The following is an 18,165-nucleotide window of genomic DNA, read 5'->3' as shown; positions in this document are numbered from 1 at the left end:
ACATCAATTTAGCAGAGTGAACCTGTTCCAATAACCAACGAGGTTCACTCAATAATTGAGTTCTAGATCAAAATAAAGGGAAAGGGTTTTATTGGAAAATTAAAAATAAGTGGTAGAGTTTCAACGCTATGAAGGCTCTCAAATGGAAAATTATACAGAGTAGGTAAACATCAGAAATTATTCTATGTCCCAAATGAGCAGCAAATTCAGAAATAAATTGGTCAGCATCCCTACCAGCAAAGGAAAGCCTTCTCAAAAGCTCCCAAAAAGTCTAGCTCACCCCCAACATCAAGGGACTCTTATACACATGTCATACATAACTAATTAGAAAAACTGCAAAACCATCCTGGTATGAGCCAAAGTATTGTTTCTTCAGCAAATAAGAATGCAAGAAAAAACAATGTTCAATGTGGGTGGCGTCCAATATAGAGACTTCAAAGTTCCTTTGTATGAAGCTCTAAAACATTATGATTAACCATTCTTACATATAATGCTCACTAAAAGTAGCACATGAAATCTTTAGAAAATCACTGCAAATTACAAGTTAAAAATACAGACACGTGTTAACCAGTAGGCGAAAACTTGAAAAGTAAAAGTAAATTTAGATGCTAGAGTTGAAAATTAGTTGTAAATCGACCTAGACAAAATCTGTAAGCGGTGGGTAAAAAATACATAAATGTGTAAGGCAGAAGCAGGTTTTAACCACAGTTCTCATGGTAAAATTGGTGTTCAAAAAATATTAAAACGTTGTTCTCCTGCCATCTTGTGGCCGTCTTTATTGTTGCTCGTCAATAACATTCAGATAAACAAAAATTACCTTAAAAAAAAGAGGAGCCCACTCATTCCATAGGACGAGTACCCTCACCCGTAGAACCCCTCGGAATAATACATTTGGCAGGAACAGCGCTGGTGAGAGGTAAACCACCCAGAGAATTCGCCTGCTGAATGGAAAGAGTGTGAACCCGCACAGTAAATCCAATTCCTGCACGTTATGTGTAAAATCACAAGAATTTATAAATCGTTTTTTTCCCACTTCTGAAAATACTGAAACCCCCAACAATTATAATTCAGAGGCTAGGGGAATTTGGGGGATTACAAGAATGATCGACTGTTACTGGCTCCGATGGGGCCGGTAACAGTGGTTATTCTGAAATACTGACCAGGATTTTGCCCTCCTGGACCTATGCTGGACACCCATGCACTAACTGGCAAGCCTCACCCCATCTTAGAGGTTCATCTATCACCATAAAAGGTGATAGTAATCATGCCATGGAAAGAAGCCAAACATGGGAGTGAAATACACTGGTTCCTATGAGAAACATTTCAGGTTCCTAAATGCTCATTATTTCTTGCACCTCCTTTGTGAGACTCCTTGCAGGATATTCACTAAACTCAAGCACTGATTTATCAAACAAATGTACAACTTACAATGCACCTATAGCCCTCAGCACATACATTGTGACATCAGAAATGCATAATATTTACAATATGTGGCTTATTTCTGTTGCCTCCTTGCACTGGTGCATTGTGTGTTGCCTAGCGCCAATGCAGGTGCCCTTGCACCATGGTGCGTCATGGTGCAGGGAGGCTGTGTTACGTGCAGGATTGCTTTAGTGCAGGACGGGAAACCTTCAAACAGAAAAAATAAACTTAAATGCATTTTCTTTTTTCTATGTCTGATGTGAATACATCACACATACAAAAAAGGAAGTAACGAGGATAAACATGGCCCTTGGATCTGGGAGGCAAACCATTTTGATGCATTCCCAGGTTTACAACTCTCTATACATCTGGGAAATGCATAAGAATATATGGGTGGATACGTGGGAAAGCCCACGCTCCACCTATGGGATACTGCCCTGCTGCAAGGTAATGCCAGGCAGCGAAATGCTCTGCGTTGCATTACTTTGGATTTACTAAACCACGGAGAGCCACACAAGGAGGCTTTGCATGCTTAGTATATCCCACTTAAGGGCTTGTGTTGCCTTGTTTCACCTTATGTGATGCAAGGGCAATGCAAGTCCTTTGTAAATCTGGCCCTGACTTTTGAAAACATTGGCTCTGATTACAAGGTTTCAGAAATCTCCGATCCAGCTACAAACAGGAGTGTGTGGCCAGACTAGCATTATAAGTTCCTCAGAAGAAACTGCACCTCTATTTCACCTGTAAGAGCCGGCAGAAGATTTCAGGGGAAAACAGCATTGAATGAGGGAAAATCCTGCAGAAATTAGTATTGAACACTAATTTCTGCTGTAACTCCTCATTCCGAAGGTCATATATCATAATTCACAAGTCAGCAATTAAGTCTCCAGGGTATCAGTAATTCTGGGTATGGCATTACCACATCAAATCCTGCCTGTTAGAAATGGTGGTCTCTAGTTGGCAGAGGTAGCTACCTTTCTCTAAATAGGGGCCCTTGCTTCTAGTCAGAGTAAGGGGGATGCACTCCTAAAATAACCCCTGCTCACCCCATTGGTAGCTTGGCACGAGCAGACAGGCTTATCTCAGAGGCAATGTGTAAAGCATTTGTGAACACCTACAGTAGCACAGTGAGAACACTACAAATGGACTCCACACCATCTTAGAGAAAAAAAAATATTTATCTAGACTTAACACAAGACCAAATGACAAAAATCCACAATACAGTTATTAGGTTATCTTCAAAAATAGGTTGTTCACTCAAATAAAGCTTGTAGCAACAAATAACTCCACTTGGAGTTACAATGACATCGTCACCAGTGGAAATCCCAAAGTACAGCACCGACAGTGAGGTGCGCGGCATTGGGCCCAGAGTCAAGCAGACCCACAAAGAACAGTACCATGGAATTGATGAAGCAAAGACAGTTCACGGTGTCGGGGAGGTGGGGCTTCGTTGGTGCTACGCGACGTCAGTTCCTTACGACCCCAGGGGAGGTGTAGACTCTGTTCCTTACTGCAGCGCAGGGGAGTTGAGACGACTGTTCCTTACTGCATTGGGAAGGTGATGTCACGATGGCGCCGAAACCACTGTTCCTTACGATGTTGCGATATTGATGGATTCGTGGTCACCCACGTGGAGGATCGGCTCTGCGATGATTAAGTTGACTTCGGAGTCGATGCGGCACAGCAGCAGGTTACGGTATCGCTCGCCGGCGCCGGTGTTGCAATTTTCTTCTGTAGCAGCTGAAACAGCAGTTCCAGAGGAAGGCTGACAGAAGGGGTGAAGTCTTTGTGATCCTGAGACTTCAGAACAGGAGGCAAGCTCAGTTTCAAGCCCTTGGAGATCTTTTCTTCAAGTAGGCGACAAAGCAAAACAGCAAAGTACTTCTTCTCATTTCCTTGGTAGCAAGCAGCCACAGCAGGTCAACTTCAAACAGTAAACAGCAGAGGGGCAGTGTTCCTCCTCAACTTCTCTGGCTCTTCTCCTTGGCAAATGTTTCCTCTTGATTTCCCAAAAGTGATTTAAAATTCTGGGGTCTGGGTTCCCCTCTTTATACACACAAATTCTTTGTTCGCTGAAGGCAGAGAGTGTCTGTAACCAGCCAAAACCAGTTCTGTCCTCACTGGTGCAGCTTCCTGGCAGGAGGTGGCAACAGCATTGTTGAAAGCAGGCCTGGCCCAGGCAGGTAAAAGGAAATTTCCTCCCCCTTCTCTAAATTCAACCCAGGTCCCATTCAGCCCAGCCCTGACTCATCAGACTGCCGGAGACGCAGCCCTCTCACCAGCTCCTGTCACTCACAAGCCAGACATGCAGTACACAAACCTATCAGAGGCACACTGGATGGTTAGACAAGAAAATACCCACTTCCTAAATGTGGTATTTTCAAACACAGAATGTAAAAATCACCTTCACTAAAAAAATGCACTTTAACATTCTGAGTTCAGGCATACTAAACTTTAATTTCCTATCTTGTTCCTAGGGCCAGTTATGTTTATATGATGTTCTAAACTAACTGCCCATTCTGGTAATTGGGAACAGATAGCCTTGCAATAATGCAAAACAAAATTGGCAGTATTTCACTATCAGACATGTCACACACATCAGGGCATGTCCTACCTTTCACATACAATGTACCCTGCCTGCAGGGGTACCTTGGACCTACCTTAGGGGTGACTAACATGTAGAAAAGGGAAGGTTGAGGTACTGGCAAGTGTGTGCACTTGCCAAGTCGACATGGCAGTCCCAGACTGCACACAGGCTCTGCAATGGCAGGCCTGAGTCACATTTTACCAGCTGCTTCTGTGGGTCGCACAATCAGTGCTGCAAGCCCACCAGCAGCATGCGATTTACAGGCCCTGGGCACACACAGTGCACTGTACTAGGGTCTGACAAGTAAATTAAATCAGCCAGTCATGTAGTCACTAATCCATTACAACAATTTACACAGGTTAGCACTCACACTTTGGCACTGAACAGCAGTGCCCAAAGCATCTAGACCAGCAAAACCATAACAAAAACACAGGAGGCAACAGCAAAAAATGGAAGGGAGATCCACGCCAATGGTGCCAGGTCTAACACTGCCCCATTGCAAGGATCCCAACAAAAAGATTGGTCAACATATTTAGAGATGGGTGACATTTCCAGGTGAATTTCTAAACAGGATATCTTGACTTATTGTGCTCTAATCACCTGCAGTTGTAACATACAACAATGTCTCTAAGGGTATCAGTTAGAGGAAAAATTTAAGGTAGCACAAATAATTGCTGGAGGCAAGGGGAAAACCAGGGAGACAATAACAATTTGACAACATAAAGTATTTTTGGTACTCATATTTATTTGTTATAAATAACTTCATATATTTTAACATGTGTAAGAACAGCACTACGTTCCGTTAAATGGCATGTAACCTGTAGGATACTGTGCACAAGTGCTCGTGAAATGGTGACGACGTAAGTGACACGTGAGGAAGAATGTACAGTGACGCGGGGGGCGCAAAAAAACAAATCTTGGTCCGGGTCAGACTGATGGTGGCTCTGTACGTTCTTGATTCATTCCACGCCGATTCCCTGCCCTAATCAAACGACCGGAGGCAACAGCTTCTTCCTTACAGCGTATCTACCCAGGAACACTCGACCCTTTCTGGATTTCCAACCAGAAACATCCCGACGTGAATACCCATGACCCCTCCAGACCAACAGATGAGTCCTTAACCTGATACATACAGGAACTCCACATGCCTACATTTGGGATTCCAATCGCGTACCACACCACTGTTTTCCAAATAAGAGTAACCTGGTCCTGATGATGGCTTAAACACTCGTACAGGCCAAAACGCCGTCAACTCCTACAGCGAAATATGTTGACGCTAGTTCTTCAATGATACCCATTTTGACTCCACTTGTATAAATTAACGTTCATTGTTTGGGTATCTCTACAATGTAAATTTCACCTACGAATGTCTTTTTTTCATGCCCCTCCGTGTAGCTGTACATACTTCCTCACGTGTCACTTGCATCGTCACCATTTCACGAGCACTTGTGCACAATATCCTACAGGTTACATGCCATTTAATGTAACGCAGTGCTGTTCTTACACATGTTTAAATGTATGAAGTTATTTATAACATATATATCTGACTACCCAAAAAAACTTTATGTTGTCAAATTGTTTTTATCTCCCTGGTTTTCCCCTTGCCTCCAGCAATTAACTGTGCTACCTTAAATGTGTCCACTAACTGATACCCTTAGAGACATTGTTGTATGTTACATATGTTCGCCCTGGTCTCTATAGGGTGTAAGGGCTACCTCCTGTAGTCTGATATTAATCACCTGCAGATCAGCTTTAGGGTTACTCTGCAGGTGAAAAAAATGCTAAGCCCAAGGCCCAAAACCCAACAGAGCTGCTTTTATGAACACTTTCAGGGACAGGGCAAAGGCATGGTTTTAATGATAATTGCATTCAGGTACTGAATTTGAGATGTCATCAGTGATGTCATCAGTGATATCACTGACCATGTCATGAGTGATGTAATATGCGACGTTATCAGCAGTGCATTGCGGGGGCGCGAGTTATAGTTAGCTGAACTAACTATAAAAGCGGAATTTCTAGTGTTTTGTACGAGGGAAATGTCCAGCTAACTATAACACCCCTGAAACCTGTGATTTTTTCAGTGAATTCCTAAGGTTTTTTAAATGCCAAGTCCTAACTATAACGCCCCTGAAACCTTTGATTTTTTCAGTAAATTTCAAAGGTTTTTTAAATGCCAATTCCTAACTATAACGTGCATGAAACCTATGTTTTTTTCAGTGAATTTCAAAGGTTTTTTAAATGCTAATTCCTATCTATAACTTATCTCTGAAGTTATCATGTTTAATGATTTTGATTGGAATTGTATATTTTCAAATTCAGTGTGTCAATTTCATTAATTACATTTTTTTTAAATACTTTTTTATCACCATTTTTTAAACTTATTTTTTCAATTAATACTTTTAAAAATTAAAAAATATTATTTGAACTTAATGGGGTTTTCAAACACATTTTTTTATATTTTTCTAATTTTTTTTTTAACTATATGTTCAAAACTTTATTTTATATATTTTTTTCAATGTTTTTGGATCCGCGCACCCTATGCGCACCGTTCTCGATTCCTACGCGTTAGCATCCGCGCATGGTATGCGTCGGGTACGTGGTTAGTGCGCGATTCCAATGTGACCGGTACGCGACTCCCAGCCTATACGCGACACGTTCGATGTACGTAACGCGACGTTTCCGCGTTTCCGCGATGCGTCATCTGCATCTATGACGCGGTAGGTGCGCGGATCCCGCAAAGTATTTAACATCTAAAAAAACATATATATGTATTTCATGTGAATATTAATTGAAGACAAACTCTAAACTCATCTTAAAAGTAATATATTTTTACATCTAATCCTATAATTTTTTTTAATTCAATTTCGCGGATGCGTGCTGGGTGCGTGCTGGGTGCGTGCTGCATAAGCGCAGGGTGCGCGGATCCCATTTGACCTGCAAAAAAAGTGATTTGATTGGTTCATTACACTTCCTCTTCTAACTATTGAAAGACCCCACCCATTTCAATCATTCTTCTTTGACCTTCTTTAGAGAACCATCTCTTTGGAGAGAAGAAGATTTTTTAGACTAAGTTTACACTTAGCTCTAACTTTTTTCAACCAAAAATGGCTTCAGGGCAGCAGGCATCACCTGCATCTCCTCATATTTCTGAGGATGAATTTTTGGAGCAGACCCCACCCAAAGAACGTTTTTCTTCAGTGGTGTGGAAATTTTGTACTTTTCCCCTAGGGGCAGAATAAGACCAATGCCACCTTGGTCACGTGCAAGATTTGCAAAAGAGTCCTGTCGCGAGGGGATCCTAACAAGAAATACTTGTGCGGCACGGCAAGTATGATGAAGCACATGAGGACCCTTCATCCGAACAATCTTGCACGGGAAGAGTGCCGACGGAACAGAAACACTCCTGCTCCTGCGCCTTCCACCTCATCGCAGCCGAGCACATCAAGAGTGCATCCATCAGCTCAAACCTTGGACATCCGTCCTCAAATTCAATTTTTAAAAGTGCTCTGCACTAAGTGCAATGCGACTTTGTGCCATGGTGAGCAGTCGATCGATCTGATCGGCCGCCGGCAAGAAAGACACATTTGCTAGTTTTTTTTTTGTTTTTTTTTATTGTTCCCTGAAGTTCATTGTTTGGTTTCTCCTGTTTTGTTTTTTGGTTTTTTTTGCAGAAAACCCCCCAAAAATTACAAATTGTTCAGAAAACCCAAAAAAAATTATAAAAGAAGAAAGAAGAAAAAAAAAGTTCTTGTAAGAACTAACTTTCCTGGTTTAAAAAAGGAGCTAAATGTCTTTGTTAGTGTGTGAAAGTTTAGATGAATGTATGTGTAGTACGTAATTGACTGAATGAATGCATTAGTAGTGTATGGTGAATGTATAAGTGCAGAACTATGAGGAAGTGCTGCAGCATCACACAGTAACCTCTTTAACTGCAGTGTGCTGTAGTACTTCCGAAGCACAGGGATGCAGCATATGTACATAAATATGTTGCAAATCTATGCTTCTGTCTGCATGGCTGCTTAAACTGCAGCCTTGTGGTGACACAGGCACCCTTGCACCATAGTGCAAGGATACCTGTGTCATGTGCTGTTTGTTTTTCTACAGGAAGACACACCTTCCTGCACAAAAACAATGAGAAAATGCATTTTTTCCTTTAATGTATGCTGAACATTTCAGCATGCATTGAAGATATAAAAATGTTGAGAAATTAAAACAATTCTCCTTGTTGTGCTTTCCTAAACCAATTTTAGAATGGTGCACCATTCACACACATATCGAGATTTATGATTTATGATAAATCTAGACATGTGTCTTGTTCTATGAGTATTAAGTGCAATCATGCACAACAACACTTATAGAACACCCTTTCAACACAAAGTGGTCTACATGATGACGTTGTATTTACATGGAATATAAAAAGTGCACAGAGTGCCTTTTCCTCTCTTCGTAAATATGAAAGAGTGTCTTACACAATAACTATGTTACAAAAAGTGACATATTTCCGTTTTTAAAATTCCTTGCGAATGATAAAAGGTAAGGACAGAGTTTTGTCTGCAAAGATGTTCAAAGAAGAATGATTGAAATAATTGCGGTCCTTCAATAGCTAAAATGGGAAATGTTATGAACCCCTCAAATCTCTTTCTTTGCAGGTCACATGATATCTGATTATGGTCAGATTTCAAAACTACATAGGTATAAACAGGGTGTTTTTTGCAGACCTCCTCATTCTGCATATTGAGACTTACCTTCACAGTAATAGGAATAAAAAATGGTACACATTTTTTCATGTTTTCATTCCAATCTAAAATCATAAAAAATGCTTATTTTAAAATTTTGGATCTGTGAAAGAAAAGGAAAAAAAATTATAACATGTAATAATACATTTTTTACAACACAGCATAATTTCCACAAAGTATTTTTTTGCCTTTTTTGCTGTTCTCAGAATATATTAAATTTCACTAAAATAGTGATTTCAATTGTACTCATCACTTCAAAGATTGTTAAAAAAACAACAACATGCTATTTTCAAACAAAAAAAACAAGTTACAAATCACAGATATATAAAATGCATACAGTTAACAAAATTTTATAAGTTTAACTTACAAAAACTGTAAATGTTGTCGCTTTAAAATATTCACCGAATCTAAGGATGAATTTTTGGAGGATGCACCACGCCCACAACGTTTTCCTTCAGTGGTGTGGAAATTTTCTACTTTTCTCGAGGGGCAAACAAAGACCAATGGCACCTTAAGGAGGCACACTGGATGAGTGACAGGGTGTTTGCTAGAAGTGTATGAATACTAACTAGGGAATTGAAGGTGTGAAAGACAACTGTGTAGGTGATTAGAGGACTGCATCCATACTGGATAGGCATTTAAAGCAGTCCATGTGCTAAGGCCTGGCTCACTGCATGATTACTTGGGTACTGACTGAATGATTAGAGTACAGCAAGGAGAGTGCCTAGGTGAATATATAAGTGGTAGGCTTTTCGCACAGGGAATAGATTAGTACTTGGTACTGAATAGGTCACTAGAGGAGTGCAAAGGGAGTGACAGGATGTTTGCTGGACTGTATGGAGACTGACTAGGGAATTGAAAGTGTGAAAGACAAGTGTCTAGGTGGTTAGAAGACTGCATACATAGTGGATAGGGGTTTGAAGCAGTCCATGTGCTAAGGCCTGGCTCAGTGTATGAATACTTAGGCACTGACTGAATGATTAGAGCACTGCAAAGATAGTATCTTGGTGTATTAATAAGTGTTTGGGTTTGGTTTGGCACAGTGAATGGATTAGTACATGGTGCTGAATGGGTCACTAGAGGACTGCAAAGGGAGTTACAGGGTGTTTCCTGGAAGTGTATGGATACTGACTAGCGAATTGAAAATGTGAAAGACAAGTGTATAATATGTTAGAAGACTGCATGCATACTGCATAGACATTTGAAGCAATCTATGTGGTAATGTATGGTTCACAACATGAGTACTTGGAAACTGACTAAATCATCAGACTACTGCCTGGTTAGTGCCTGGGTAAAAATGTTAAATGTTCAGTTCTGGTGCAGTGAAGACAATACTACATGGTACTGCACTTTAGTGTCAAACCCTGACTCATTTTATCAATGCATAAGCAAAGAATAGCTTCTAAAGCTACTAAAACTTGACAACATGACCGATTTTAAAACAGTTATCTGTCATCAAATACACTATGTTATCAAATGCTTCTCTCACAATCCTTATCCAAATGTACACAGACTCACAGTGTGATTTTAGACAAGCAACACTATCCCTAGCAGTTTACCAAAACTCATTCACTAGTCTAGAAGAGGTAATGGTACTGCACATAATCTACATATTTAAGTACAGCACATTAGTGTCAAAGCATGATTCATTTAATCCACCCTGTATAATAGCACATGGGTAAGAGTCAAGTTAGGCAACGGCGGCAGTATAACCTCGAGGATTTTGACGCACCAAGGCTTAAAGCAAGGCTGCGTGTTGGCCCCAAGCCTTTTTAATCTTTTCCTCTCGGACATCAGTAAAGTTTTGGTTGCAGCAGAATGTCATCCGCCGAGACTGGCTAACAATCCAATCAACTTTTTACAATACGCGGACGACATAGTAGTATTGAGCAAATCACCTACAAAGAGCAATCAATAAACTAGCGGAATATTTAAAACAGGAAAAGCTGGAATTAAATAAAGGTAAAACCAAGGTTGTCCGACTAGTGGAATCAAGCAAACTCAACTATAAATGGACGGCAAACGGGGAAACGGTAGAAGAACAGCCATCATATAAATATCTGGGAATTTCAATAGAGCAAGGACTGAAACACAAGGAGCAAAAAGTAGTAATAAAAGCAAAAGCCCAGTCATTAATCTTTGCATACCGGTTACTGAAATTCAAATTGGACTGTCCCAATTACAATCATCTATTGAAGGTTATGGCCGCGCAAATCCTGCCCACCTTGTCTTACAGGCTGGTTACTTGGCGTGGCAAGGAGGCTGACTTATTAAATGCAATGCAGACAAAGATTTATAAAGCCGTTTTTAACCTGCCAAAATCTGCTTCTCCTTCGCAGATACGGCTAGAATTTGGCCTGCAAAATCAAAACTTCCGGAGCATGAGCGGCTTCGCGAAGCTTTGTAACAAATTTCGTTCTGCAAATCAGGAGACTTTGGACCATCTATGCTGGGAAGAAATTATGCATCAGGCGGACAATAAATCCTTGAGCACCTGGGGAATGCATCTGAAAACTTGCTTGATAGAACTCAATCTAGAATCATCATGGGAAACTAGGACGGATAAAGCTGGTTTAAGTAGTTTAATTAATAAGGCAGCAAAAATGAAATCTTTCTTGGAAGACAAAAATGTAATGGCCAAACGCCGGCATGGGTGGACAGTTATTGCGTCCTATAAATCATTAAAACCACAAGCATACCTATCCTCTCATTTCAGCGGGTTTCTAAAGAAATCCTACATGGACTATCGGATGGATCAGCACGTGTCGAAAGATCTACTCCCCTCCTGGAAACAGAGTTACCAATCACAAAAAATGCCGTCTATGCGGATACAAAATAGAATCTCTAGCCCATATTTTTTGTGTATGTCCAGCAGTAATGGCTCAGAGACGACGGTATTTAAAGCAAATTTTTAATGTCCTAAAAATTCGAACTTGTAGACAAGCAGTAATAAGTTGGCTGGGAGGATCCTCCATAATCCTGGCATGCAGGGGAATCAAATTTTTGGGGGCGGTAAGGATTCGCCTGAAGCAACTAAAGCAGGAAGATCGTAACATCGGAACCCTTAAGAAAAAAATAAATAAATAATAATAATAATAATAAACTGTAAATAGATAATTTAGATTTCACCGAGATAGAATGTCCCGAGCTGAATCAAACTATTTATAATTGTATTTAATCAAGTTTTACGGGACATTGGTGACAATGATTAGATGTTTTATGGTCGTTTACAATTTTATATATATTTATTCATGCATGTGGGTATTGTGACAACTTTAACAAATTATACAATAAAACTTTTTGACTTTTTTTTATTCTTGTGCTTTGATTAAATGAGTTAGGCTTTGGCACAAAAGTGCAGTCCTGAAATATGTAGATTGTGTGTAGTTCCCTTACCACTTGCACTGTAGTGAATGAGTTTTGGTAAACTCCTAGGGATAGTGGTGCTTGTCTAAAATCAAACTGTAAGTTAGTGTGTATTTGGGAATCACTGTGAGAGAAGCATTTGGTAACATCGTGTATTTTCTGACAGATAACTTTTTAAAAATCTGTCATGTTGTCAAGTTTTAGTAGCATTAGAAGCCAGTCTTTGCTTATGTGTTGATTAAATGAGTTAGGCTTTGACACAAAAGTGCAGTCCTGAAATATGTAGATTGTGTGCAGTTCCCTTACCACTTCCACAGTAGTGAATGATTTTTGGTAAACTCCTAGGTATTGTGGTTGTTGTCTAGAATCACACTGTGAGTCTGCGTGCATTTGGGAACCACTGTGAGAGAAGCATTTGGTAACCTCATGTATTTGCTGACAGATAACTCTTTTAAAACCAGTTATGTTGTCAAGTTTTAGTAGCATTAGAAGCCAGTCTTTGGTTATGCATTGATAAAATGATTCATGCTTTGACACTAAAGTGCAGTACTGAAATATGTAGATTGTGTGCAGTCCCCTTACCCCTTCCACAGTAGTGAATGAGTTTTGGTAAGCTGCTAGGGATAGTGTTGCTTGTCTAGAATCACACTGTGAGTCTGTGTGCATTTGGGAACCACTGTGAGAGAAGTATTTGGTAACACTGTGTATTTGCTGACAGATAATTGTTTTAAAACCTGTCATGTTGTCAAGTTTTAGTAGAATTAGAAGCCAGTTTTTGCTTATGCTTTTATTAAATGAGTCAGGCTTTGACACAAAAGTGCAGTCCTGAAATATGTAGATTGTGTGCAGTTCCCTTATCAGTTCCACAGTAGTGAATGGTTTTTGGTAAACTCCTAGGTAGTTGTCTAGAATCACACTGTGAGTCTGTGTGCATTTGCAAACCACTGTGAGAGAAGCATTTGGTAACATCGTGTATTTTTTAGCAGATAACTCTTTTAAAACCTGTCATGTTGTCAAGTTTTAGTAGCATTAGAAGCCAGTCTTTGCTTATGCGTTGATTAAATGAGTCATGCTTTGACACTAATGTGCTGTACTTAAATATGTAGATTGTGTGCAGTACAATTACCTCTTCTAGACTAGTGAATGAGTTTTGGTAAATTATTAGGGATAGTGTTGCTTGTCTAAAATCACACTGTGAGTCTGTGTACATTTGGGTAAGGATTGTGAGGCCTTTGGTGGTACTTGGGCGCAAATACAAGCAGCAGATATTGATAGGAAATCAGGGCAGAAACCACCACAGCTTATATTAGATTTACCAGGTCACATCATTACTTATTTGAAAGAGATAGTGCCGCCAAAGAAAATATCATGGGACAAATTGGTAACCTGCAAACAAAGGAAAGATGAGTCGGTCCCTGACTTTTTTACAAGGTTTAAAAGGAAATTTCATGATTATAGTGGTCAAGACACAACTTCTGATACATGTCAACATTTATTTGTAGACAAATTTGTAGCTAACTTGTTACCTGAAATGTCACAGAAATTACAAGTAGCTGAAAGTACGTTGGCTTCCTCTACCCCGCCGAAGATTTTGGACATGGTCCATTATTATGAGAATCAAGTAAATCATTAAAAGGAAAAAAAGAGGATAAAAATAAGGAATTGAAAACTAAAATGTTGCTGAATCAGGTTTATGGGCCACAGAGAGGTAGAGGTCGTGGAGTATTTAGAGCTGACCTCCCAAAGAGGAATAATCAAGACTCACAGGCATTTGGTCCGTTGGGACAGAATCAATGTGCATACTGTAAACAGGACGGACATTGGCGATCTGAATGCCCATTGCTTTACGAACAAGGTAGAGGTACGGGACAAGGAGTGCAAAGGGGTCCTCAACAGCGCCCTGGTCTTAGTAATAGACAGAATTATTTTGACAATCCTGCACCGACGAAAGCCTATTATGCAGATGATTTCAGTGCCTCCGATGTCACAGGTATGCAATTTAACTAGGACAGCGTGGAGGGATCGGTTTCCATACCGATAGATCAGACAGGCCCATATGTTACTGCTGAAATATTGGGGACCTCGCAGAAGTTTCTGGTGGATACTTGGGCTACATGAAGTGCACTTTCTAAAAAACTGATCCCTGGGACTCCCTTGTCTGGACATAATAACCTGTCCATAGGCTTTGCTGGAAAGCCTATTCTTAGTCCTGTGTTAAAACCCCTGGATCTTACTATTGGACCGTTTACTGTCCATTTACTGTTCATTCTTGCACCAAATTGTCCTGATAATCTGCTAGGTCTCGACTTACTCAAACATTTCCATGGTGTATATGTTACGTTTGGTAAGCCAATAATTAATAGGCAGTATGTTATTGATGACGTCTCACATGCATTATCCACTGTCCCACCTTCTGTGTGGGTGAAGGGTGATACAGAAATAGGTTTGTTGTCTTTTAAACCGGTGCATATTCAGGTTAAACAGAATGCTGTCTTGCCCCACATACCTCAGTATAAAATATCCCAGGAAGGCAAAAAGCACCTGAGTTCAGATTATAGAGGATCTTATTGTAAAAGGAGTAGTGGAAGAGACTGATAGCAATGTTTGTAACAGCCCTATCTTGCCTGTTTTGAAGCATTCTATTTCTGAAGATAAATAAAACCTTTATCGATTTGTAATTGATTTGCGTGAAATCAATAAAATAGTTGTGCCACAGTTTCCCGTAGTTCCAGATATTACTACTTTATTGACAATGATTCCAGCCACGGCTTGTGTTTTTTCGGTAATTGACCTTAAGAATGCGTTCTTTTCCATTCCCATTGCACCCTCTAGTAGGTATTTGTTTTTGTTTCCCTATTAAAGGGCGGTCATTCTGATTATGTCATGCTCCTCAGGGATATACAGAAAGTCAGAGCATTTATAGTCAGGCCCTTAAATGTCAACTTGATACCTTGCAGTTGCCCCCGGGGACTTCATTGTTACAATATGTGGATGATCTGCTGATAGCAGCCGACACCACTGAACTTTGTATTGATGCTACCCCGCTCTTATTGACTCACCTCGCAAAATTGGGCCACAAAGTATCGAGAAATAATTTGCCGTTTTGTTGACCAAAGGTTACGTATTTAGGTCACCTCTTGTCGAAGGAGGGAAGAATGCTGACCAAATACAGAATTCAGGCTATCATACACACACCTATTCCTAAGACTCGAAAGGACATTAAGGCATTGATTGGCATGGCGTCCTATTGTCGTCATTGGATCCTGAATTTTTCCCTCATTATTAAACCTCTCCTTGCCCTTCCAACAAAAGATACCCCATTTCCTTTGCACCAGTCCTTTGAGGGTCAGGATGCATATCAGCAACTCCAAGCAGCGTTATGTTCTGCACCTGTATTGGGAACACCTGATTACACAAAACCATTTTCTCTATTTGTACACAAACAAAAAGGTTGCGCATAGTCTGTCCTAACACAGCCACACGGGGACAAACAACGCCCATGTGCATACTTTTCTGCAGTTCTGGACCCTGTGGCCAGGGCACTCCCTGTTTGTCTGAAAGCTCCGGCAGCAACTGACATTTCGATCAGACAATCAGCAGGACTTGTACTTGAACACAAATTGACGGTTTTTGTTCCCCATTCAGTTGATGTATTATTGAATCAAAATAAGACACAACATTTGACGAGTGCTCATCTTACCGGGTACGAACTCACTTTGTTAGCACCACACATAACTCTTAACCTGTTAACCGCAGCGTAAATTCCACCATGGTGCGGGTGATTTATTGCGCGGGCGGGGCTGCGTCGGCCAACGGACTTGCGCAGCACTACCGAGGTAGTGCTCGCGATGGCCATTGGCCGATGCGCACATGCAAGGGGTTAAACAGTGTCTGACCCTAAATCCAGCCACCTTGTTGCCCTTGCCTCCTGGACAGTCTAATGATATACACAATCCTATTTTCACCACTGAAGATCAAACTAAAGGTCGAGTGGACCTTACTGATACTCCCCTGTCTGATGCCCAGGGCGCATTATATGTAGATGGGTCCTGCTTTAAGCTATGACTGCAGCTTATGCTATCACTACGCTGCACACAATTGTGGAGACGGCTCGAATCCCCTATAAGTCTGCACAAGCCGCCAAACTTGAGAGCTTGTGAGCTTAGCCAAGGACTGTCTGTAAATATCTATGCAGATATCCAATATGCCTTTGGAGTTGCACATAACTTCGGACACTTGTGGCAGGAGAGGGGGTTCCTGACATCACACGGAACAAGGATCCAACATGGAGAATTAATTTAGAATGTATTAACTTCATTAACGCTACCAAAGCAGGTGGCTATTGTTAAGTGTAGTGCATACCAGAAAGTGGTAGATGATGTGGGAAGAGGCAATGCTTTTGCAGAGAGTACTGCAAAAGAAACAGCATGTAGCCAACAAGAGAAAATGTATGTAATGTACTCCTCTGCAGAAAAGATTTGCGATGTCAATAACGAAATAAGAGAGATTCAACAGATGGCAACAAAAGAGGAAAAAGAACAATGGGAAAAGACAAGAATATTGGATAGTGAAAATTGTTGGAGAAGAGAGCCAGATGGGGACAGGTGGAAATTGCCCAGTTCCTATGTACTACCGTTTGTCACTATGGCACATGGCCTAGCACATGTAAGTGCAAAAAGTATAGCCAAACAGTTAGAGCAAGTATGGGAGCATCCAGATATAAGAAAAACAGCTGAACATCTTGTTAAACACCGTATGACTTGTTTGCAACACAACCCGGGGAAGGGAGTGGCTACCCCAAAAGGAGGGTTCTCTCCGCCTTGTGCGCCATTTGAAGTCCTGCAGATGGATTTCATAGAACTGGAAAGGTGCAATAACCTTAGGTATGCCCTGGTTATAGTATGTACCTTTAGTAAGTGGGTGGAGGCGTATCCTACGAAAGTTAATACTGCACTCACTACAGCTAAGATCCTTTTGAAAGAGTATTTCCCCAGGTTTGGAATTTGCAACATTTTATGGAGTGATAATGGAGCTCATTTTATTGCACATGTTATTAAATTAATTACCGAAATACGTCAGATATTTCATGCTGCTATTCAACTACAATCTGCTGGTTTGGTGGAACGCTTTAATGAGACTTTGAAACTTAAATTAGCTAAGGTGCAGGCCTCGACAGGGCTTAAATGGGCTGATGCTTTGCCATTAGCCCTTGTGTCCACCCGAGCAGTGGGACATAGCAAGTACGGCCTTACGCCGTATGAAGTAGTGTTTGGGAGGCCAATGAATGTATGGGGTCCCCCATGTCCTAAGAAAATGAGAGAACTTGAGTATCCTATTTTGTTAGATTACATGAAGGAACTTACAATCTCTCTTTGATTCATCAACAGGTGCGTGACTCACTTCCTGACAATTCTGAACGTCCTTTGTTACAACCCGGAGACTGGGTGCTAACGAAGAATTTTGAGCGCTCGAAAAACTTGGAAGCTTGTTGGAAGGGGTCGGAACAGGTCCTTTTGGCAACACGAACAGCAGTCCGAGTTACGAACAGAAGGAATTGGGCTCACGGTTTGCACTGCAAAAAAGTGCCAGCCGATTTGACTCAAATTACAGAATCTGAGAACGCGGGAATTGCACACAATATTCTCAGCAACGAAGAAAAGACAGATCATTATTTTACCACACCTGAAGAATAGCTTTTTACTGATCAAATGACAGCTGGAAGAGAGAGGTACAATCTGAGACCTCGTGTTATCCACTGAGCGAAGACTTTGAAAAGAGAGTGCAGAAAGTCTGGTCCAGTTAGAGGGCCTACTTGGCAGGAGACTCTGTTCTGCAGAAGCTGCCGAATGAGGTTTGGTGAGGTTTGTGGTGTGGATATCCTTAATCCGTGGAAGAACCCACATTTTTTGAAATACAAATTGATTTGTGGTAAAATCATCCGTCCCACAGTATTTGAATGGAGAGAATTCGAGGGGTTTTGGTGCAGAGAACCCCTGACACTGTCCGAGTGCTTATTATTTTACTTAGCCCAGGACTGGAAGTAGAGTCAGAACT

Source organism: Triturus cristatus, chromosome 6 (assembly GCF_964204655.1).
Source record: "Triturus cristatus chromosome 6, aTriCri1.1, whole genome shotgun sequence".
Taxonomy (NCBI): domain Eukaryota; kingdom Metazoa; phylum Chordata; class Amphibia; order Caudata; family Salamandridae; genus Triturus; species Triturus cristatus.
This window is presented reverse-complemented; position numbering follows the sequence as displayed.